Source organism: Acanthochromis polyacanthus, chromosome 12 (assembly GCF_021347895.1).
Source record: "Acanthochromis polyacanthus isolate Apoly-LR-REF ecotype Palm Island chromosome 12, KAUST_Apoly_ChrSc, whole genome shotgun sequence".
NCBI classification, from domain to species: Eukaryota; Metazoa; Chordata; class Actinopteri; family Pomacentridae; genus Acanthochromis; species Acanthochromis polyacanthus.
In genome coordinates this window covers 20,766,680-20,792,200 of record NC_067124.1, presented here as the reverse complement: position 1 = coordinate 20,792,200, position 25,521 = coordinate 20,766,680, and positions in this window count along the sequence as shown.

Below are 25,521 nucleotides of genomic sequence, written 5' to 3'. Positions count from 1 at the left end.
TAATGAAGCATCTGCTCATCTGCCTCAGGGTCATATATAAGTACATCACTACCATGCCATAAACATGAGCTGCCTTCACCTCTCCTCTTCTCACAAAGCAGAAGCTCCTCTAGAGCTGTGGGTCTTACACATCTGGTGAGGAAGACACGGTGTGACTCCAAGAAACACAAGATACAAGACCTCGAAAAGATAGTATTATTATAAGACACATGCCACTGACTTCATATCAGTGGAGAGAATCCCCTTTAGAAAGAAAAAGAAAAAAAATGCAGGGTATTAAAATTTACTGAATTGTTGTTTTTATTTTTATTTTTTCCAAGGTGGTATGTTTTGGTTCTCACTATTTCACATACAAATCTGTCATCCAGATCTGACTGGAAGATAGAAATATAATTATGGAAACGACATCTGGTGTTGAATGACAAAGAGATGGATTAGAACAAATGAAGGCTCCCTGTCGATAATCCCATGAGAAAATGGGAGTCACTGGACCGTGAATGGGTTTCCAAATCAAATGTAATGGAACAGGGACCATGGGTTCAGCAGGGCGGTGAAGAATACATGAACAGGATGGGATTTTCTCCTCATCCCATCTTACATATCAAACACTGTGAGGTCAATGCCTTTAATTAGATATAACACGTCTATGCCATGTTTACAGGACTTTGTTTCAAGGCATTTCTGACATAGATCATTATTTCAGAAATTTAGTTACATGAGTTTGAGGGTCAAAAGACTGACCTCAGGATTGTTGGAAGGAATATAGGAGACTTCTTTTCATTCAAACATCGAAATGTTCCGACTGACTCTATTAATCTGTGACCGATAAGGCTTTATGTTACTCTTGATGGCCTTCATCAGTTTGATCTCATTAGAGCCAGCGTAATTGACTGCTTGCATTAAACAATGACCCAGACCCTTCTTTCTGTTCTCTGTTTCACAAATTAACCTAAATTAACTGCATTTCCCGACACTGAAAGCAGACCTTGAATAACAGCGAGCGGGAGCCTCAGTTGGAAGAAATAAAAGCGGAAAGAAAACATTGTAACATGGGTAACAGTAATTGAGAAGCTGGCCATTCAGAGGGAAAACATTGTTTGCGATTGGATGTCAGTGGAGAAAGATGGTGCATCCGGCAGCTGTTGTAAAGAAATTTCTCACCATCTTGTGTATGAGCTGCATGAAAATTATTCCAGCGTGCAGTAAGTAGGTGAAATAAAACCATCATGTCTTCTCCCTCTGCACCAGATAGACTTTCTTTGTCTTCAGCCCAGAGGCAAAGAAACAATCACGAAAATGCGCAGTAAGGAGCATTTAACTTGGTGTTCCAAATTGTCTTATTATTTCTTAAATGGAGCATTACATAAACTTATGTTTCTTTTTCAATCTGTTTTAACTACACCTTATATTTCTATTTGTTTTTAAGAAAAAAATCTAGATGTAAAAGCTATTCAGTACTCCTTCATATGACAATAATCTAATCAGGTTTTTATTCACAGGCCTAAATAGAGGGTTACTAAAAAAGTGCTGCATTGATGAGGGTGGGAGCATAAAATTCAGCTCTGCAACAATTTCACATCATTTGACATTTCATATCATTTGGTTTGATATTATGGAGCCTGTGGCATTATCTTCAGTTCAATGCCTTTTCCAATTTGAGATCCACATGCCTTCCTGATTTTACCCTCATTTGTAAATGTCACTTAAGTAGAAGTGATGGAAATAATTTGCAGTGGTGTAAAAAGAAAGATATGAAAAAAAAAGCTGAAGATAAAAAAAGGAGGGAGGGTGTGGAGGAGCCGTGGTGCTAATGGCTGTACTGATTTTTTTTTTTTTTTTTTGGGGGGGTGATTTAAGTGTTTACATAGAATATAAACTGGAGACATTTTTGTAGGTTTAAAATTAAAATTAAATTTGTCCATACTGTTAGGCTATAAAAACAAGAAAAAAACAAATCAAATCAAAACAAAACAATGCGTTTTCATGAAATCTAGAGGAGTATCTTTTTTGCATTTCTTAGGAAAGTTCGCAGACAGTCTTTCTATTTACCAGTAGTGATAGGAAGGTTTTATATTGTCAACACATTTTGCATTGTCTATTTCTGAGCAAACAAATCAAATCTGACGCTGTCCTCTGACAATAGTCTAGTCCGAGGGGAAATTTGAAAGCATATGGTACTGGAACTCCCCACATCAAAAAACAACTTCCATAACGCTAAAACACACAACGACTCAAAATTGTGTTGTCTGTTTTTTCTGCCTTTTTGTTTGTTTACAGATGTAAGGGTCTCCGCTCTATCCTCTGTGGTGATACAGATTTTAGGAAACACTGAAATGTTCTGCTAACACTAGCTGCATCCACATAGTATTAAACTAGAAACAGTCATAGCACATCGTAATGCCTCTGTGTGTCTCGACACAAGCAGAAAGCCAGGAATCGTGAATGAGGTGCCTTTTCTTGGTGATGTCAGGCAGAGGCGAGACCTTCCATTATTAGTCTATTGTTGCCGGCTTTTTCAGTCAATGTGTCACACTTACTCTCCTTCCCACTTCTCCATAGTCACAGCATGTCCCGCAGGGTTTTACTTTGCCCTTCGTGTCTTAAACAGGGTTAGGGTTAGAACTGGCTATTATGCAGCACATAATTGCACTTCGTCATGCTGCAGATTGTCCCAGTAGGGAGAGTTGCAGCGAGGGATATTCTTATTTGAAGAGGGCACACCAGCGGAATAGCACCAAGTCATTGCAAATCCATCTTACTGTCCCCAGAGCAATGTTCTGCTTTCAAGCAAGGATGTTCTCCACAGCTATTTATTGTATGTACTTACTAGCAGGTGCAAATAAGGCAACTGCTCGTCTCTTAAGGATCATAATTAGTTGGTGAGCTCATTAGGAGTGCGTGAAATTACCTGATAGTGATCACTGGGTGATGTTGGACTCCAGATAAAAGCAAGTGATGGACAGAAAAATGGAGCCTCTCTTTGTCACCAAAAGAAGGCTGTCAGCGGCTTGCACAGTTCACAGCAGCATTCAAACATCGGAGGTTGTGTGAGGTGTTTGAAAGGCTGGTAAGTGGTACTTCCTGTTCCATTAATTTTACCCTGTGTTTACCTTAGCTCTCAGTCTTATGCTACATCACTGATGACTCAGATCAGTGGCGGTATCAGAATCATACCGCCACTAATGTGGCGGTATGATTCTACTGTACAGTATATTTCAGTCAGTTAGAGTGTAAATTAATCATACGGATGTCAAAGATCAAAAATTAACATACATAATGAGGGAACTCTCTTGCAGTCCTTTATATTTATATTTCCTTCCATTGTCTGGGACCTCAAAGTCAGGTTTAAACATAAGTACCAGTAATGTATTGTTTGGCCATGTTGGAAATTTAGCTGGAAACCAACTGCTTATTTATGTATAATCCAAACGACTGGGCATATACAAGGGCAGGGGGGACAGTGAACATCATAAAAAATGGGAATAATGATGAACATTATGTCTCCAGGAAGACATTCATAGCGGTAGAATTGGTTGTACACTTGAAAAGCTGCACAAATGGCTAGAATAACAAATGGTAGAATAGAGCTAGAGAGAGAATTTCACACCCAGCTTTCTCTACTCCGCACAGCTGGCCAACCACAACATTAAATGTACGCGAACATCAAATTGTTGGCTTTCCAAAAGTCACAGAAAAGATTGAACACAGCCAAATCATTGGAAAGGTGTATATCAAGGGGGAGAGGTTTCTGGTGCTAACTGACCATCTAAAAAGCAGTGAGATCAGCTCCTTGAAACATGGGTTTAAAGTCTGACTTTGCTGTGTTATGAGCTGTCACTCTTACATTTCTATGTACTTCAGCCATCCTCTGAGAGAATAAAAGCAAGCAACAGTAGGATGTAAATTTGTCGGGTTCGGAAATGACATTTTTGACCAACTTTCTCTTCTGCTAAAATATTGAGAACCAAAACATCTGTCTGTCTGTCACAACCTGCGGACATTGACAGGTTCCAAATGTTCAGTTTGCTTAATATTAGAAATGTGAGTTTTTATGTTAAAATGATCATGATTATTTTCGGATCGTTTTTACTCCATCCTTCAGAGGTTTTGAGAATTAGTTTTGCTCACAATGAATGCTGGTTTGCTTTGGAATATATTAGATTGTAAGCAACAAAGCAAATTTTGCTGTGTGTGATGATAACTTCAGACAAACATTTTCAATAATAAAAAAAAAAACCATCAACATTGATTTCCCACAATGTGCCACCAAAGCACAGCTTGGTCTGGGACATGATGGCCAACAGTAGCTTGTTAATGTTCATGTGTCTTGGCAGAGCAGGATCTGAGTTAGCTACAAGAGAGGGAGTTGATTGATGGATTGCTAATTGTTCCTTAGTAAGCAGCAGATGCTCCGTCACAGATGCTAGAAACAAATTAGACTTGCTCACAAAGGAGGAGTGCAATTGGACCAAACATTTTAGTTTAGCATTTGCAAGCAATATTTAAGCAATTAATAAATGGTTTGTATCCAGTTATAATGGAATTAAAGACACAGAAAAAGACTTGGCTTAATGTGTTTAAATGGATTCTGTCCTTCTCTGAGAAAGCATCTGTAACTGGAGTGCATTTAACAACATTTTGTAAACAATCCTCACACATACATCTCACAGATTTGTCATTTAGCATCTGTCGACATTCGCAAAGAAGATGCTTGTAAATAATACAGTCAGTATGTGTCTCCGTTTTGAGGTGAACAGTTACATCAGAGAGCTTAAAAGAAATGTGTAAAGCAGCACTTTGTCATGTATTTTGAAAATTGTAAACATTGAAAAGTGTCTTATTGGCCATGCTTCGGCTATTAATTTGACAGCTAAATGGTGGCATATTGTAAATTAAAAAAAAAAAACATATATAAAAATGTCTATTATGACAATTCCAATATTTCCATAGCTAAGTTAAGATAATCATTAATGTCAGCAGTGCATTTTAATCTTTAGATCTGCATAAACAATACTATGAACACCAATCCTGTTTCAATAGGCTCTTCCAGAATTGTTATTGGATAAAAACCACCAAATGTTGCGGTCATGCTATTACACTCCCAAAAAATAGTTTCCAAATCCTCTTCAAGTGATTTTTGCCATCCATTTTCCTCCTCTTATCTGGGTCAAATCACAGCAACAGCAGACTCGCAAGAAACCCCTCTGCCCGGCCACATCCTCCAGCTCCTCTGAGGGGATTCCATTGCTTTTCCAGGCCAAGTGGCATACTGTATGTAATTCTAGCAGCTCACCCCCAACTCGACTGCCGGTCCAGTCAGGTGCTTTAAGACTTTAAACACAACTGGCTTTTTTTAGTGAATTATCAAAGAATTCCTTCATAGGAATATATTTTCCAAACTTCACAGCTCCTCTCTTAAGGGTGTGCTCATAAATATTGCAAAAGAACCACATTTCAGCTGCTGCTAATGGATGCAGATAATCTCAGTCTTTCGGCTACTACCCAGAGGTTGTAGCTGTACGTGAGAGCTGGTAGTAAATAGAGAACTGAAAGCTTCGCTGTCAGCTTCTCCCTTCTAACAAGGTTAGAAAGCCTGTGGCGGACCTGAAGCTACTCCTTTACATTGAGCAGATACTAGCTTCTTACCTAAAGGGAACTATCCCCTGTTTTCTGGAAAGGACAAACATTCTGCCACATTTATAGCCAAAAGAACAAGATAATAAGGAAACAGCACAGACTGCTGAATTCTGAGATTGCCAACAGGAACTGAAACAATACAAAACAGGATGAGTGACACAGCACATCTTGGCATAGCCCATCATCCATCAAGGGCATTCTGATTACTCGTGACCTCTGCCAGAAATATGGGATACAAGGTGTGCTGAGGAGCATCATTTATCCTCCTTTGCTGAATACACTATAGACAAACTGTGCAGATTGCCAAAGCCTTTTGGAGACCAAGCACCTCCACCTCCCTTGTATTTTTGGGATCTCTAGCTGAGAACCTGTAGCTGCTTTGGGGAGCCAGTTTTGAAACAGAAGAATGATTTGCCTTTTTCTTGACATTCCACTCCAACATTGAATCCTTGGGTTGCTGCCAGCCACTGACCACCGAATTACCACAACTCACGGCACACCGCGATTTTACACAGCCTCCCCAAGATGTAAAACTCCCTGGAAGTTGAAAACCCTGCACACAGGGACCTCAAGTTGTTTTCAGTTAAGCCTCACTGCACATTTCAGTTCTTTTTGGGCATCTTCCTACAAGCGACAAGATCCTAATTACTAGTAGGTTATGAGCAGTTGACAAATCTGCCCCTCTCTTCAACTTAATGTCCAGAACAGGCATTGAGCTCCCCAGGATTAAAAACAGGAAATGCATCTTGCAGTCCAAGAGAGCCACAATGTCCCAAATTACTGCTAAGCCCACAGGTACAGCCTGAGCCTTCTTCACTGTAACAGGCTGTATCACTGAGGCAATCCACTTGTTCTCTTGGGGAAACTCCAACACAGTGCCCCTCTTTGGGGTGCTCTTGAGTATTCCCATACATGCCCACTATCTCAGGCTCAGGCAGAGAAGCAGCTGATTAAAAAAGGAATGCATTCATTCAAGAGAATATCAACAAAACAAAAACTATTGTACCTCTAAATTATTCAGATTGCTGCTGGTGTCTTTAAATATTAAAGGAAATTATAACATTTATCCCCCTGCATTCTTCCAAACATTTCTTTAAACTCTTGCGCTTATTAGTAACTTATGCTTTCCTAATTTGCTGAGGGCTGGTAGCATTGTATTACAGCATGCCATTTTTTCTGTCAACATGCATCACTCTGTAAGCACCTGAAGTATTCTTATAATTGTTACCGGAAAACAAGGAACTGGTTTTCATTTGGAATTTTGATTAATGCAGAACTTAAAAATGCAGCACAAACTTAACTAACCTGTGGCCAGTCAATTCAAACTCATATGAGAACAAACTTTGAAGAAATCTGCAGAATTTAGTTTTGAATTTTAAGGAGGATTTTTAAAGTTCGAAATTAAACAAGGTGGGAATGTTCTTTCCTATCATTATTATAATTAGGAGGGGAAATAAAAAAAATCAGGCTTCAAGGGTATAGTGAATCTGACAGAACTCGGAGAGAATTCTTCTGAATTCCATGCTTCATGAATTTAATAAGGCTATTAATTGTAAGACAGAAGAAAAAAATGCATGTTGAAGTGTTTAGATCATTATTCTGTCACCCTGTTCTTTCAAGCATGCTCTGAAATTAACAGCTAGACTATTATAAATTTAAAAATCCTCTGATGATGTGAACATGAGACCATTAATCAAATGCATAATCAGTTACACTGACCAATTGTGGCATGCAGTCACTCCTTCCCTGAGGTTAAAACGAACAATTATCCCCATTAATCTCCTTTTCCCTTGTTAACAACAGAAATAAATCTGCATTTAGAAATTACAGTGATATCATAACCCCACTAAAAACAAACAAACAATGACTTATCACTGTGTATACTGATAGTAATTTAAATTGGGTTTGCATCTGAATTCCTCACTTTTTGTTGAATTTCACATAAAAACTATACAGAGGAAAGTTATTAAAAATCCAAGATGTGTTATTTAATAAATATTGTGAGGCTGTCATTTAAATCAAGACTTCCTCAAAATCCACATTAATGCCCCGGTTTGAATATTTGACCATTTTAATTAAATAAAGTATCATACTTGTCTAAGGACAGCCCTCAGTTAGTTTCATGTGAAGCCGCACAGAAGATGCTAGATAAGGATGCGACAGTGGTGAGTCCTTTTATGGCCCACTCCCTTCCATTTTTTTCTCAGAAGAAGTTCTTTCTACCAACATACAAAGAACTATTTCAATCATTCTTCTTCATGTGAATGTAAGATACGCAGGCTTTGATGGCGCATTCTTAGAGGATGATATTTATATATTATATATTTATGCTTCACATCTAAAACTTGCTCCAAATGAGCAGGATGCTGTGTTTCCAAATAATATTGTTTGTTGTGTCTTTTCTCTGTGTGGGATGGTTAAAAGTATTTGCATTTTCACTGCATACTAGAAGGGACACTAGTTTGGCATTTACAGACTAAATAATTGCCAGATTACTCAAAATAACAACTCTAAAAAGTCACTAGTCATCATGAAAATATAATCAAAATCCTGAAAATAATTGTTAGTCTTACACATTTCAATAGATTAGAAATGATACCACCCTTTAAATAAATCAAGAATGAGAATATAATAAAATAATGAGCAAAACACTGCAGCGCTGTGGCTTCTCAGTCACAGGATGGAAAGCTCTCTTCTCTCCTGCAGCCCCACTCAGTGACGCAGATGGGTACATTTTGCATATACAGTAAATCCTTTCTTTTTTGTCATGCTTTTTTCCCCTATTTTTTTTTGCAATGAAAATCTTAGAAATGTGACTTTTTGTTATACAAAAAGAGCAGGAAATGAGATGTAAATAGTGAATGCATGCAATCAGTTTTCATCATTGCCGCCGGTTCTTGAAAATCACTAAGGACTCAATCACAGCATTTATCGCATGCCATTCAGCTGCTGCCTTCATTCTGATGAAATGGGCTGATTTCCTCTGTGCTGTGTCGAGCACTTGTGTCCTCGGCCTTTGGCTGTTCGGAGCTTCCAGGCAGCTGGAGGTGTCTGCAGCTGCTCTGCCCTCTGCCCTCTGACAGCCTGATAGCTACGCTTCAAGTCGGTCATGTCATTTACTTTCCCATCCAAAGCTTAAACAGGGCTTGTTGTAATACTGACACTGATGTCTTGGGATGCACCAGTGCCACTTTTTGTCAGACAAGTACAAGTTCCTACATCTGGTTAGTAACACAGAGAACTGATGCGAGTACGGCTTGAAGACTGTGCAAACCTACACACGGCTTTATATATAGAATGACTCTTTGTGGAGTAAGATCTCCATCTATCCACTGAGCAGTTAAAGTGATGGGGGCAGTTAAACTGAGTGGGCGAAAACTGCAAGTCCAAACATCAGTCGTGAAACTGAGGACTGAAATGTCCTGCAACAGGCTGTTAATGTGCTATTTCATGAGGTTGAACAGCTTTGGTAGTGTGGTTTCTGTGACGATGGGGAATCTCACACTTGGGCACCATAGCGGCAAGAAAAATTATGAAATCCCATATTATCTAAAACTGACACTGGGAAAGTGGTGTTATTTTAACTTGTCTCTAGACATCTCCAGTGTTTGCTGCAATGTTGGTTGTGGCTGTTTCCTTATTCTCGTATTTGGTCTTTAAGATGTTTTATCAAATTAGTTGTATGACGGAGCTATTCTTCACTCCTCTTCTTAACAGTTCAGCAGAGCACATTTCACAGTCTGCTTTATCTTTTCTGTTACTGCTTGTCCTAAAAGAATCGGAATAGTTTCGGAATAGTTAGAGGTACAAGTAAGACTACAATGGCCGATACTGCTATTGGTATCGATGCATCCCTTCTTACATCCTATTACTGACTGTGCTTTGGACTAACATTTGAGCTAATGACAACTGACTGACTGAATGAGCACAGGCACACAATGTAAGTCACAATAACTTGCAGCATCAGTGAAGAAATGGAGTAATAGTGTTTAAATTTCAGCTCAATGTTCTTTTTCCCTTCTAAAGGGAATGTAAGTCATTCCTTAATTAATGGTGTTTGCTTAAATCAGAGCCAAGAGCGCAGTGATGCAGCTAGATTTCGGACATTAGATTTTCAAGGCTGTGGAATCATTGCAGAATAATACATTTTACATCCCAGGAACTCATAAAATAGAATGTAACAGTAAACAAAGCAAGGCAAAAGTTAGAGGCAACTGCAAGGTTTTCATTTCATGGGGTTAGATTTCTGCTCTGCCCAAAATGAAGCAAAGGTGAACAAATGTCATCACTACGTATCAACATCAATATTCTGTTTTCTCCTCCGGCAAAGAAATGCTTGCTTCCTCAACTTTCTGTTAACAAATAATATTCATTATCAGAGACTGCCCAAGCCTGCAGTGTGGGCTGTGTGATTGTGTGTGCATGAAGTAGGTTTAAGGGCTTGTCTGTTGAAATTTCAGAAGTTAAGTGTGGCACTGAGCCAAGGTGCCCTTGGAGCTGCTCTACCTCCTCATCCTGAACATCGAGAGCCCAGAGAGACCTCAAGATGGCAAGTTACAGAGGACCAAATAAACAGAAGCTGTCAGTCAGCACCGAATCTCACCAAACTATCTTCTGCCTACAGAGCTGGACAAAAAAGGCAGCTGATATGCTACTGTGAGGATTTTCACATGTACACTACATTTCCAAAAGTATTCACTCACCGACCTTGACTCGCATATGAACGTAAGTGACATCCCATTCCTAATCCATAGGGTTCAATATGACGTTGGTCCACCCTTTGCAGCTATAACAGCTTCAACTCTTTTGGGAAGGCTGTCCACAAGGTTTAGGAGTGTGTTTATGGGAATTTTTGACCATTCTTTCAGAAGCGCATTTGTGAGGTCACACACTGATGTTGGACGAGAAGGCCTGGCTCTCAGTCTCTGCTCTAATTCATCCCAAAGGTGTTCTATGTGGTTGAGGTCAGGACTCTGCGCAGGCCAGTCCAGTTCATCCACACCAGACTCTGTCATCCATGTCTTTGTGGGCCTTGCTTTGTGTGCTGGTGCACAGTCATGTTGGAAGAGGAAAAGGCCAGCTCCAAACTGTTCCCACAAAGTTGGGAGCATGGAATTGTCCAAAATGTCTTGGTATGCTGAAGCATTCAGAGTTCCTTTCACTGGAACTAAGGGGCCAAGCCCAGCTCCTGAAAAACAACCCCACACCATAATCCCTCCTCCACCAAACTTTACCCTTGGCACAATGCAGTCCGACAAATATCGTTCTCCTGGCAACCGCCAAACCTAGACTCGTCCATCAGACTGCCAGATGGAGCAGCGTGATTGGTCACTCCACTCTCGAGTCCAGTGGTGCCGTGCTTTACACCACTGCATCCCACGCTTTGCATTGCACTTGGTGATGTATGGCTTGGAGGCAGCTGCTCAGCCATGGAAACCCATTCCATGAAGCTCTCTGCGTACTGTTCTTGAGCTAATCTGAAGGCCACATGAAGTTTGAAGGTCTGTAGCTATTGACTCTACAGAAAGTTGCCCACCTCTTGGCACTATGCGCCTCAGCATCCGCTGACCCTGCTCCGTCAGTTTACGTGGCCTGCCACTTGGTGGCTGAGTTGCTGTTGTTCCCACACACTTCCATTTTCTTATAATACAGCTGACAGTTGACTGTGGAATATTTAGGAGGGAGGAAATGTCACGACTGGATTTGTTGCACAGGTGGCATCCTATCACAGTTCCACGCTGGAATTCACTGAGCTCCTGAGAGCGACCCATTCTTTCACAGATGTTTGTAAAAGCAGTCTGCATGATTAGGTGCTTGATTTTACACACCTGTGGCCATGGAAGTGATTGGAACACCTGATTCTGATTATTTGGATGGGTAAGCAAATACTTTTGGCAATATAGTGTATGTCTTAGTGTGTTTTCAAGTGTGTTTTTCTGAATATAATCTAGCGTTATTATCGTACACATTATTTCTAATTCTTTAAATCGCTAATTTTGTGAGTTCACACTATGAAAACAAATATTGAAAATAAATTTATCTCCACATTGTGAAATAATAGTTACTACTAAAGTAGCATGTCCATTATCATGTATGTATCTGCATGACTATCCTTTATGGTGAAAAATGACACACGCAGAGCTGAATTTAGCTTTAGACTGTGATTTCTAGTCTTAAGGCACATGGAACATAATATTAAAATTTTACATGGCTAAGCTTGGCAGTTGGGGTATTTTTGCTATAATATTGTAAGATCTTGACCTTACCCATGTAAAGAGCCCTGAGGTGACTTATATTATGATTTTGTGCCCTATAAATAAAAATGAATTGAATAGATGTCATCTTTTAGAGGAAGCATGCTACTTGGGGTGAGACACTTGGTGTACAGTGTTGAATTCCAAATCAGAAATTGGACAATCTTCCAGTGAAAAAGAGAAGTGGACAAGAACTGTAACATTATTGAACCTGCAAAGTCACTTCATATCTCTATAGCAACACAAAACAACCAAACATGCTAAATCATTGTCAGAGGCATCATCATTATACAGGGCATCAGCTCAATAGCGCAAGAATCCTTTTCATGTCAGTCAGTCAATCAGTCTGTTTTGCCTGCCCTAAATACATGCAATTTGCTGTCATCCGGGAATTATCTACTCCTCCTGCAGTCACTATCACAGCTGATGAATGGACGAACAGGGTCGCAAATCAGTGTCGACTGCTGGCTTACAAATTGCACTGTCATGTTGTTCTGGAATTAAATACCTTAAGTTAGATATTTTTTTTCACCAGATCTGCCAATGTTAAACTAACCTACCAATGCCTAAACAGCCAGATTTCTAAAAATGTTCAGTGAACTTCTGGTTCCACTCAAGGTTTCTGGCTCAGTGGCACAGTGTGTTTCCCATTGGGATTTGTAGAACAAATCTTCCAACCTGAATGATTATATAAGGTATGTCCCTAACCTCCAGATGTGAACAATAGTGTACTGCAGCACAGATATTTTTTCACCTGTTTGGTTAGATCAGGGTTTGGGTGTGGATAGATCATGGTGGTCATATTCGGACAGGCAGCTATCACTGTTTGGAGGATCAACACACAGATCTGTTCATCCTCAGAACTCGAGATAGATCATGATTGACAGCTGATTGGAAACTGTATTTTTTGTGTTGCTTGTGTTTGGTTGTTGCATTTTGTCTAACTGTGCATGCCACTGTTGAGCTGTGTGTTCTATATTTATACATTTTTAAATCAGACTAACATTGTAATTTGTAATGCAATGATAAACATTTCACATATTTAATTTATCTCAAACGTGGCAGTGCAATTTATAAGTCAGCAGACAGAAGTGCTGTTCGTAACCCCCATTCATCTATCGTGATAGTGGCTGTAGGCACATAAGATTATTCTTGCACAGTTGCAGATTGTGTTTGTCTCAGACTGACATGAGACATGGGACATGAGAAGAACCAACACTGTGGAGTTAAAGCCTTGCAATAAGTAAAGTTTGTTGGTTTTGTTGATAACATTTTAGAATGTTTGAGTGCTCTGTGTTTCTCGAGACACAAAGTCATCCAATAGAATTACCTTGTTCGGTCACCGGCACAAAACACAAAGCTTGCTAAGCTAATGCTGTCGTTTACGGTATTAGTCAATGCTATTGAATATGCAGTATTTGACTGTATACAAATAGAAGTGAAATAATAGGAGAAGAAATTAAAATCCTTGTTACTTTATGCTTCCATGAGTGTTTTGTAACATAGAACATATTTGCCACATTGACCCAAAATAACTATGTTATTCAGATTAAGTGATGTCAGATGAACAAATTTACTTTAGCACAACACAAAAGGTATTAAAAGAAGGATCTTAAGATATTTCCACGAATCTTTTCTTACCTTCCAACAAGCTCTCCTGTTCTCCGCATGAAGAAACAACCGGCCTTTACCACCTACCCCACCTTTAAAGTCAACAGGAGGAGAGCATTTGATGCTAAATCCGGAGAAGTCAGGTGGAGTGTCACTTTAAATCAAAGCATAAGCTTCTGTAATGTAGCTGAACTTTAAGCTGAATGATTTCAAGGCTGTGGGCTTGTTGCATCAGCTCAGATCTGAAGCCATTAATTCTACATTCCAACTAAAGTGAAGATAAAATACCGTCTATAAAAACCTGACGGATCACGCTGAAGCCAAATGCACCATAGCTTATCTTATATTTCATGTTTATGGCATTTAAAGGGGTTGGAAATGGATAAGCAGGGTTATCAGGATGGGAAGACTCAAACCTACTGTGAGACATCCTGTTACACTTTTACATCGGTGTTAATGCAAACCGCATCATCTAATACAGGCAAAATTTACTGGCTGGTTTATGCCGTTGTTTATGTGCTACCTGTCGAATCTTCTTACTGCACCCATCTTGAGTTTATTTTTCAGCTGTCTCAATGTACTTTCCCTTTCCTCTCTGTCATTCTTGCCTCTTTGTTCTTCCTCTCATTCAACCCTCTGCATATTCATCCTTTCATTCCTCCTTCGTTCAGTTCTGTGCATACCTCTCACATCTCTGCTTTGCTTCTTCAGGTAATGCCTGGGGAACCAAGGAGGCTCAGGTAACATATGGACGTGAATATTAATCTAAATGCGGACTGAATATGAAAATTGTAATTTTTAGAAATGTGCTGTCTGTGGCTTGTGACATTCATGAACTAATGGATCTCCTCGAGAGCTGAGTGAGCACTTATCATTTCAGGACTTAGTCAGAAGAGCTCATGTTAAGAAGGTCTTAAATTGATTGTAGAATGATAAAACTCACACTAACAAACACTAACGCAAAAAGCACTAATGAATAGCTATTTTGTACAGTTTTGTGCAATGTGCTTCATTAAGAGAAAATTTGTATTTATTTTTACTGAGTTATAGAGTGTTCTTGAGTTTCTGAAAGGTGATTTATAAATCATTATTTCTTACCGTGTTTCATCAGTAGCATCCAGATTCACATCGAAACTAAAATTACATAATGATACAGATACAGGATATATAGCAGCCTGTCAGTTGGTTATTTCCTATATTTTATATTATGCAGGTCGTCCTTGAGAATTATTTAAAGGAATGCTTATCAGCACCTCACTAATGAGCAGTGTACTGTGTTCTGAATTTTTCTCCTTCGTGACTAGTGAGCATTTTGCACCCTCATACGACTAAATAAACAGATTTAACAGTTCTCGTTGTAGATTTGCAAGTGGAAGTTTTGAGAAAAAAGCCAAAATGCTGAGCAAAAATGATCCTATTATAATAATAAAGCAGCTAGTAATGAGACTTCATGGCTTTGGCTTTGTCAAACATGCTGTAATTCACATGTTACAAGACAGAAATATCTAGCAAAGGTCAAGGTGTCCACAAGTAGTGCTGAGAGGCTTTGGTACATGTTTGAAACTCTAATCACGCTGCTCTATGGCGGACTGCATTTAGAAAAGGCAGCAGACAATGCCGTTGTTTCAGAAGATGATTTCCAATTTCCATCAGCCGAGTATGAAATCATCGTGCTGCCAATATTGCCTGCTAGGTTCGAGCGAAACCTAACAGCTAAATCTTCTGTTTGTAGTACAAGGAATGAAACCATCACCTTCCTGTATAGCTTGATCACAGAGATTAATTTGGGAGTCGATACTGAAATGTCGATGGCTGGAGGAGAGCACAGCGTGGGGAAAACAGCCATTAAATTCAGAAGTCTTTCAAATCATTGCCTATGCATGAGTTTGGCAATACAAGTCAGTGCAAAGTAGAACATGCAGTGTTTTGCTTTCTAAACTCAGCAGTACAAACAGAAGTTGCCAGTTCCTATAAATGCTATGAGGGTAGGCAAGAGAGAAAGTTAATACTGTGTCTAAAAATTATGAAATATTCAATGTGTGATTTGACATTTTACACACTGATGCACAGTAAAGATTAATTAAAAGAATAGGAGATCTTAACAGTGCATTCAAAATTAATGCAATTGATAAATAAAGCTCTATAAATGAAATGAACTGGGGCGCAATAGTGGAAAAAGTGGAGTGCATGTTTTTTTGTGTTCGATACGTGTTCACGTGTGTATGAAAGAGTGACGGTAAACATGTGTCACTGTACACATGACAGGAAGAAGGTAGAAAAATGGGAAGGGAAAGGGAGAGTCTCTGTGTGCAACCTTCTGTTAAGATTTGGCAATTGACGATTCGCCTCATCCACTCCTATCTCGTTACTGTGACACTCCAGCCCATTAAATAGAATAGATTATTGATTTTGCTCTCTTCGCCTGCTCTGAGATTTTCCATCAGACTCTCTGTGCAGTAAGAGAAGTGCTGAAGAAAAGCACAAGTCATTATTTGTACTGCCACACAATGATACATCACTTATACAAATAGGGGAACGGGGGACAAAAAAACCCTTGTCAGTGCAGCAATATACTTCGCGGGAGGCTCAAGGTTGTCATGGTGCTAATGCAGAAATTAAGTTCAAACTCCTCATGTGGCATAATGATTTAAAAAAGAGCAGGGCTGCTGCAAAATACACATGCTGTTTTTGTATTGATCTTGCGTCACAGACAAGACAAGGTGAGCCCGTTTGATAATTGACAGAAGAGGCACTGAGAAAAACTCCCTGTTCATCATCTGACTCGGATATTGAGTGATGACATCACATCCCAAGATGCCCATCTCAAGACTGTTCACTTGGCTCTCCACAAGAATTGATTTATAACTCATTTTCGGCTCCTGTTCTTGTCACTGAATATTTTGTCATCATCTTTCTAATGCTTTTGACCCAAGGATGCTAAACTGCAGCAATGCACAGTAAAGACCATCATTATTTCAAGGTAATGTCCTGTATGTGTATATTTCATACAACTATGATGCAGCTGAACTGATGAGCCAGTTAACCGGCGATCATGAATGGAAACTACTTTAATAGCTGATAAACAGCTCCTTTCATTTTTCGAACAAAGGGACAGCATTTAATGTTAATTAGAATTTGTTAGTAACATATCGGATGTTGGTTGGTGTGGGAAAAGGTCATGTGATAGTTTAATCAACCATGAGTTCTTAGGTTATCATTTATTATCTGTTTGTTCATCTTATGTACATGCATTTTATTGCTGGGGAACAATTTTCATTTTAGTCGAGTAACTTTGCTGTAGTTACCTGAGGGGTCAAAAAGGTTTTTAGGGCAACCAGAGAAGATATGTTTACACCCATAAAACTCCTTACATGGTATGAAACACTGAACCATAAGGTTTAAACTTACAGTACTTTTTACAGCAATCTAATAGGAAAAGAATTTGTATTTCTTCCTTGGTGGAGAGAGGAGTGAAGTCTCTCCCCCATGTTGAGGAAGGTCTCTTTCCATTGCGATGATGTAATTTCACTCTCAATATTGTTAACAAGCCCTGTGACAGACTGGCGACCTGTCCAGGGTGTCCCCTGCCTTTGCCCAAGTCAGCTGGGATAGGCTCCAGCACCCCCCGCGACCCTAGTGAGGATAAAGCGGTGTATAGAGGATGGATGGATGGATATTGCTAACAATCATACCTTTTCCTACAACCCAACAGTATATTTGTTATGTTATTCAAGTGCAGGGTGTGTAAGCATATTCTCAGCAGGCAAAAGCATATTAATAAATGAAAATGTTCAACATTTTAACATGTAATTGCCAAGATATAAACTGAATAATAGCAAAAAAAAAAAGCAGGCAAATTAATAAGGAAAATCAGTTTCAACATAAAACTGTCTGAGCCATTTACTGATATTTTCTTGTGTTTGGTTAAGGTACTGTTGCATTCAACAGCTTCATCTTTTTCTTTTGGTTTTTCCTCCTCAGGGGTCACCACAGCGAGTCATCTGCTTCCATCTAACCCTATCCTCTGCATCCTTTTCTCTTACACCAACTGTCTTCTTTCACTACATCCATCAGCCTCCTTTATGGTCTTCCTCTAGGTCTCCTGCCTGGCAGTTCAAAACTCAGCATCCTTCTACCGCTATATTCACTTTCACTCCTCTGCACATGTCCAAACCATCTCAGTCTGGCCTCTCTGGCTTTATCTCCAAAACATCTAACATACACCATCCCTCTGCTGTACTCTTTCCTGATCCTTGCCATCCTGGTCACTCCCAAAGAGAACCTCAACATTTTAATCCCTGCTCCCTCCAGCATTGCCTCCTGTCTTTTCCTCAATGTCACTGCCATTACATTCAACAGCATCTTATGCTTACAAAGAAAAAAAGAGATATATCTGAGTTATTGTTACTTGCAGGTAGGTGCTGCAGTTTTACAGTTTTTTTTTCCTGCCTCAAAATGTCTTTGAGGCAACTCTACACTGTCTAGAATGTGCAGATCTATAAGGTTTCTGCCTCTCTACACATCCCTACATACTTGCTGCAGCTTGAGCACATCATCTCAGCTTCGATTGTGCTCAAACACTGTAAAAGAAAATACTCTCTGCTACACAACGACACGTTTTAATACTGGATTAATTCAACCATGTATGTGTGTGTAAGAAGACTATCGATCAATAAAAAAAAAAAATTCCATCTCAAAATCTCTTGACATTGGTTTCTCATGAAAACCCAGAAGTCTGAATCTTTGCTTGTGAGACTGTCATTGGCATACTGTAGGTTCAGTGCAAATGGATACTATTCCTTTAGTGGTATTTCCCAACAAAGTTAAATAGAAGGTAGCTGTAAACCTGTCTATCCTGAGATCTATTGCTGTCTCCCTGCCATTAAACACTAGTAAAACTCATATTTAATTAAAGACAAAAGGTGAAAAATTCTAAAAAAATGGCCATTAAGTTTTCTTATTGCCAATACTCTGAAACCTGAATCAACACCACACATAGCAGTTTTAAAAATACAAATAAATAAAACCGATATAGACTAATGGGTTTATTGCATAATGGTTAGAATGTGGGTGGGATAATTAAATCTGTTTTAATGCAGATTGTTTCTCAGATATTGTGTGAATAACTCCTGAATTCATATTGGTTTATACCAAATCAGTATATACACCTGCATTTCTAAAGATGCAAGAGTAGGTGGCATCCACACTCTGGGAAGGAAGACTGAAGCAGCAGATGAACTGCACCAAGATTTAGAAAAAAAACAAACAAAAAAAAACACAAAACACAAGTGTGAATATTTGATTCTAAACAAAATCCATTCCAATTTCTGCGTTGTGGAGGTGCAGGCATTTGATGCTGTGTGGCATTAGCATGCTGAGAATGAAATCCAGAAAGCAGCCGGTGCAGTGCAGCAGTCGCAAATAAATGACACACGCTTTCATTGATGTGAAGCATCTGAAATCAGGAACAGGCAATATCATACAAGTGCAGCTTCAATAAAAGAAAATATCAAATAAGCTAGCAATGTAGGTCGACTGAATTCTGTCATTCATGCTGAATATTTGGCCTCCGATCACTACATGTTTACTACAGATAGCTGACACATACTCAATAATCCTGTCTGACTTAGTTTAATTTAATGCCTGGTTTGTACAAAAATAACTGCTAAGTCAAATTGCTTAATAAATGCAATGATAATTTTTTTTAAAGACAACATTTGCATGTTTTATTTGGAAAGTGTCACTTTTCAGCTATGTTGCATTTTAATTTCTTTTTTTAAGGTAGCATTTTTTTTTGCAAGGGTAAAGTGTACATAGAACTACTTAGTTCTTTTAGCTGCAGGATAGACAACATGCCAGTGGGTTTAAACTGCTGCAGCTGTTACTTTACTTACTGTACCTGCAGGTGACACATGTTGGGATGTGTGGAAATTGCAATGATGAAACAGCAGAAAAATCTGCCACCTGCTAACACGAACAAACGAACGAACGAACGAACGAACGAACGGACGAACGAACGAACGAACGAACGAACGGACGGACGGACGGACGGACGACGAACGGACGGACGGACGGACGGACGGACGAACGAAAGAACTTGCTTTTGACATTATGAGTGAGTTAAAAGTCACAGTATGATGCTTTATAGATCAAACTGTTTAATTTTTTTAAAATTTTTGTGCTCTCTCTTCCAGTCATAGACAAAAACATAAACACATTTAACAAAACTTTTTTTCCTCTCTCAACAGTTGTGTGTGAGTACTTTGATACCATTTGAAGTTAAGTTAGTTATTAAAACTTTATCATCTTAAGCCACTAAGACAATACAATGGGACTCTTGCATTGCATGTGGAGCCGGGTAATGCAAAAGGGAATTGCCCTTTGACACATGACCTTTCAAAGCCCAGTGTGTGGGATTTAAGAGCAGATTACATCCATGTGAATATCTCATCTTAGCTTCTCCTTTCAGTTATGTTGAAGAACCATAAGAACTATTGTTCTGCTGTAAGAACATGGCAGCACAACATGTCTGGAAGAGGAACTACTCCCTCTGTAGTTAAAAAGCGCACATTTCAAACTGACAAAAAGACAATGACTTTCATTTTCAGGTGAATATATACTATCTATATTATAATTATATATATTATGTTCATTGTTCTGGTTCTGCCAGTAAAACTATCTAAATGATACACATTGGATGAATAAGGATGCAATCCTGCTGTTCATTGCATGCCACAGTATGTGATGGGTTTAATCGCATCTTGACCGTGATCTGTATCTGATAGAAATATTGAGGCATGTCAGTTGGTGCAATTAATGTCTGCCAAATGGGAATTCACTGTTTAATAAATATTGAACAGTGTCAGTTGGCTTATAGAATTTCACTGAGAGAATTTTGTCCTAAATTTGTGTCGTTCAAAGAGTGCATTTCCAAGAATACTCCCACTGATTGAATTTAATACACAACTCCCTCACACAATGAAATTGTGGTCTTTTTTTTTCTTTTCTTTTAAATTCAAGTGTATCAGAGATTTCAGGAAATAAGAGCACAGACAAGTGTCTATTTGATCAATGCCAGTCATTAACCTGGCTGGTTTTACACTTCAAGCACCCACAGAGCAGGTTGGTGCTGACAGCTGCAGTAGCCATGTGATTCTGCTCATGTCTCATTGAAAGAGAAGATTGCAGTGTTGATTACCCATAAGTGAAAAGAAAAGGAAAAAAAATGGATTCAAGTTATTGGCACACGGCTATGTAAGAATGATTTCTGATTTTTGCTTTCCCAAATTAGAATGCTCTTTACTAAGATGTGGAGAAGAAGATGTAGTAGTCTTGTCTATGCTATATGGTACATGTAGCACTGTATGACAAGTCTTTCTTACTGTCAGTATGATTTTTTCTAAAAATACATATTGCACATTGTTGTTAGGGGTCACAGAAAGCAGTAATGTTTCTAATAAATGTTTGACTGTAAGAATACACTACAATTTCTTGCGGCAACTGATGTTCAAGATTAAGATAAAAATTGTAAACAGGCGATCTACAGTGTCATCAAAGCAGTACGTTCCTTTATCTGTGAAAATGACGCACACACATACAGTTAACATGATATGTTGTTGTGCACAATACACACAGGTGGAGATCACTCTCTATATGGCAAAGATGCAGGCAGGAGACTTAAAAAAAGATGGTAAGTGCGTCTGAGCCAGCCAACAAAGATGAAGTTGTGTGCTCTATTTGCCATTAACAGCTGCCGTTCAGGGTGGTCTGCAGATCCCTCTCCATGTGTGCCTCAGGTGCAGCATCTGAGCGAATATTTAGCAAAGCAGGCAACACAGTCAGTCCACAATGCTTCCATATTAAGCTGGAGAAAGTAAATACGCATGTCTTCTTGGTAAAGAAACCTTAATGATTAGGTTTGTGAGATGTATAGAGACTAAACCAAAGGATGATCTGTTTTGGCTGGTTTAATCAGACTATATATATATATATATATATATATATATATATATATTCTTATTTTTTGAATAGCACTATTTAAAAAAAATCTTACTCAATCTCCCACAAAATCACCTTTAACTGTACCTGCTATATTGATACTCGCAACAGTGTGTCTATTCCTTTTTTATGTGTTTACTTGTTTGAATATATGACAACAGCAATGGAGTTTTCTGAAATATGCCTTCATTAACAGGAAAGGACATTTGAAAACGAAATTATTACAGTAGAGAACATGGAGAACTGGAAAACATATTTGGAGATAGAGAGTGGGGCTCTGGCCATTTATCTTCTGTTGTAACTTACAAAGTGCTGCCACATAATATGGACCACTAGCATTTAGCTAGACCTGTCCAAGTATTTGGTATTAGACAATGTATATTGTATGAATACACAAATCATCATACATTGTAAACCTTGGTGGAATTATCCAAATTTAAATGTACTGAAAAAAACATGCTTTAACCTCACAGCAATGAATGAATGGGTGACCTCTCTCCTACATATCACCTTTTCCTGTGACTTTTCTCCGATACATGTGTTGTAAATTATCTGTGCACCATTGTGATCTGACTTCTGTTCATTAGCTTTCACTTTCCCTTCCTTCAGCACCCTGACAGTGGACTCCTCTCCCTTCACTGACTTGTCTGATAGGATTTAGTCCCCTCTATGCTGATGCAATCTAGGCAGCTCAGCAGCTGCGATTCCGGCCTGTCTCCTGGTGATATAGCACGTTGCTCCACCCTCCGTGGTCAAACACCCACCAGTCTGCATTCTGGTGGTGATATTGCCACTGCCATTACATGGACATACTGAAGTAAAGCTGCTCACCAAATGTCAACAACAGCAGCTCCATCAACATTCGCTATCAGCTTTGCAGGCAAGTTTGACCGAATCTTCAAAAATAATAATGTAAACAAAAAGACACACAATGCAAGTAAATATGGCCGTGGAGCAGCTTTGGTATGTGTGTTTTGTTTTGTCTGTGTGTGTGTAAGTTAGGGCGAAAGAGAACGAGAAAGGAAGCAGGAGTGAAGAATAAGACAGAGGGAGAAAAACAGAAGGAATCATTATGCAAGCCACAATTTTCTGACCACAAGCAATTTCTGCACAACTGTATGACATGCATTGCAAAGTGTAAGGTGATAGATTTTTCATGGCAGCATTTCGCTTTTTCTTCTCTGTTCCACTGCCACTTCTAGGGGTTGCAAACCAGCCTGACTCATTTTTTACGGTGCAAATCCCCCAAGGAAAGCCTGTGGTCTGCCTCTGGCTTATAGTGAAATGCCACCAGTAGTGAGTGCTACAGCCTCACATTCAGCTTCCAGGCATTACAGCTACAAAGCCCAGCAAAGCATCCCAGAGGCTTGGGATTGAGGAAATAATGTTAGCCACTCACACACTCCACCACTACCAGCAAAACCAGCTCGTCACATGTGTCAGTAATGTGGGAATAATGTCTGCACATCAGCTCTGTGAGTGCCAAGAGCGCAAAGAGGTGGATATAATGTGTTTAAATATAAACAACATGACATCCTTTCCTCTCAAAACACATTTCAGCCTTTAAACTGATGTATCTTGACATTTCCCACACAGCTAATATTGAATGGGTTCATGTAAATACAAATTGTCAAGATGGTTTATTTGGTGTGCAGGCAGTTTCCTTTTTGGGAAAGAGGAAATGTGACGTTTTATTTATTTTTTTATCCAGTTCATAACTCGGAGTGTCCCTTGTTGATTAAATGTCACAGCAATTATGTGACATTATTATGTTCATTCAAACTGGGGTAATATGGAGAAGAAAACATAATAAGCAATCCCGTATTCAGTTCAACAGTAATTGTGCTGGAATGTAATTCCACATTGCATTTAATACAATCATTTTAACATTCATAATGCTTGAGGCCTCTTTAATGGTAGATAGAGTGTAAACATTCCTCAGTGGTGAATCAGTAATTTCTGTATTTTTTTCTGTTGCTTTTTCTTAATATGTATCATGCAAACTATTCATATTTGTACTATTGTTTATTTTCACATAACACTAAAATGAAATACTCGAGAATGCTTGGTTTTTTTTTTCTTTTTAAAGATCAATCAAATAATTCCCATGTAATATAATCAAGAACAAAAACTGCAAATATGTTTCATTTTCATCTGATTGCAGGCTTTCCTCAAGCAGGTCTGTGGTTCCACATTATGCATATTACGACAGCACTCGCTGTGTCCTGACAAGTTGACAAATGTCGGGAAAACACGGCGATTTAATGATGTGTTTTCTATCTAATTATTGCTGAGAGTCAAGAATTAGTTTAAAGACTCTTCCTGATCGTTTGTCAAACACGTGAAGGCCTTTGCAAGAGCCAACGCAGCAATGATTTATCAACACATGTCATGCGGGCTTTGAGAAATTGCTTTTCAAATATTAACTATTCACATTGAATAAATAAAATAAGGTATGACAGAGCTTTATTGATCCCCAGAGGAGGAAATAACTTACTGCAGCAGCTCCCAAGTAGAATGAAAGAATGAGAAGGTGATAGAGTGATGAATACATACTATGCATACATCTGTCACATATAGTACAGATATTCCAGATGTGTTCAAGTAATGCACACATGGTATATAGCATTATACAGAAATATTGCCTTGGATATTAAATGCAATTATTCATTTTTAAATAAGAAAAATCATGAAGAAAAGAAACTGTTCAGAAGTCTTATTACACAGGATAAAAATAGTAGTGACAAAATTGGTGACAGATTAAATAAGATATATTGCCTGGGATGTAGTGTGTGTAGCTGTGATGTTATAAGTAGTGGGTGATGGTGACAGACAGCTGTGTTGTTAGTGCTTAAAAGTCTGACTGCCAGAGGACCTGTGGTCGTGCTCCCTCATTCTCTGTGGGTGTAGCAGTCTGTTGCTGAAGGAGCTGCCTTAGGCCTCAGTCTCATGCAGGGGATGAGAGGTGTCTAACACTGACAAAAGCTTAGCTGACATCCTCTTCTCACTCACCTCCTCTGTGGAATCTAGAGGACAGACCAGGAGAGGAGCCCTTTCAACCCCTTTACCGAGTCTTTTTTTGTCCCTCCTCATGCTTCCACCTTTCTAGTTGCCCACTGCCAGACAATATTCTTAACAGCGTCCCGCACATTATAAAGGATCTTAGTCTCCTCAAGAAAGGGAGACCTACTTGGCCCTTTTTGGACAGGACGTCTGTGTAGTCCAACCAGTTCAGTTTGTTGTTGAGATGAACCACCCAGGTATCTGTACGATCTCGCTATGTCGATATCCAAACCTTGGATGTTCACCGGTGTAATCTGGCTCATCTTGCTGTTGAAGTTTATTACCATCGTCTTTATGTTGCCAGCTGCTCACTGAAACTAGCTGAAAATGTACTCGAAGTCCTGCCTGAATTCCTGTTTACTCTCGTCGAGGACACATTCAGTGGTGCCTGTATCATTGGAGAACTTCTGGAAATGACATAATATTGGTGTTATGTCTGAAGCTTGATGTGTACAAGGTGAACAATATAAGGAGAGAGAGCACTATGCCCGAGGACACCCCTGTGCTGCAAACCGCCATATATATTCACAGTCGTGTTATTCACATGCTATGGTCTGTTGGAGAGGTAGTTGATGGTCCATGCAGCCAGGTGGCAGTCTACTCTATTTAGCTTCCACCCCCTATTGTGTCGAAGTAACTGGTGTGTCAAAAAACATTACCCTTAAGGGATCCCAGGACTGTTAAGGTGTAACAGGGATCTGAGCAGCAGGTAGGAGACTGTGTCATTCACCCTGATGCCTGGTTGATAAGTGGATTGCAGGGGTCCAGCTTTGAACTGATGTCAGTAGTGAAGAGTCAGGGAAGATCATCAAAAGGCAATATTTGTCAGTCCAAGTGTTACTGCGCAGTTGATAAAAGAAAAGGCCTTTTTGAATGTATAAGAGCATGCAATGGTGTGAAAGCAAAGTGAGAAAGCAAAATGTGCTGTCTTTTCCGCTTGTCTGCAGAGTGCTACTCC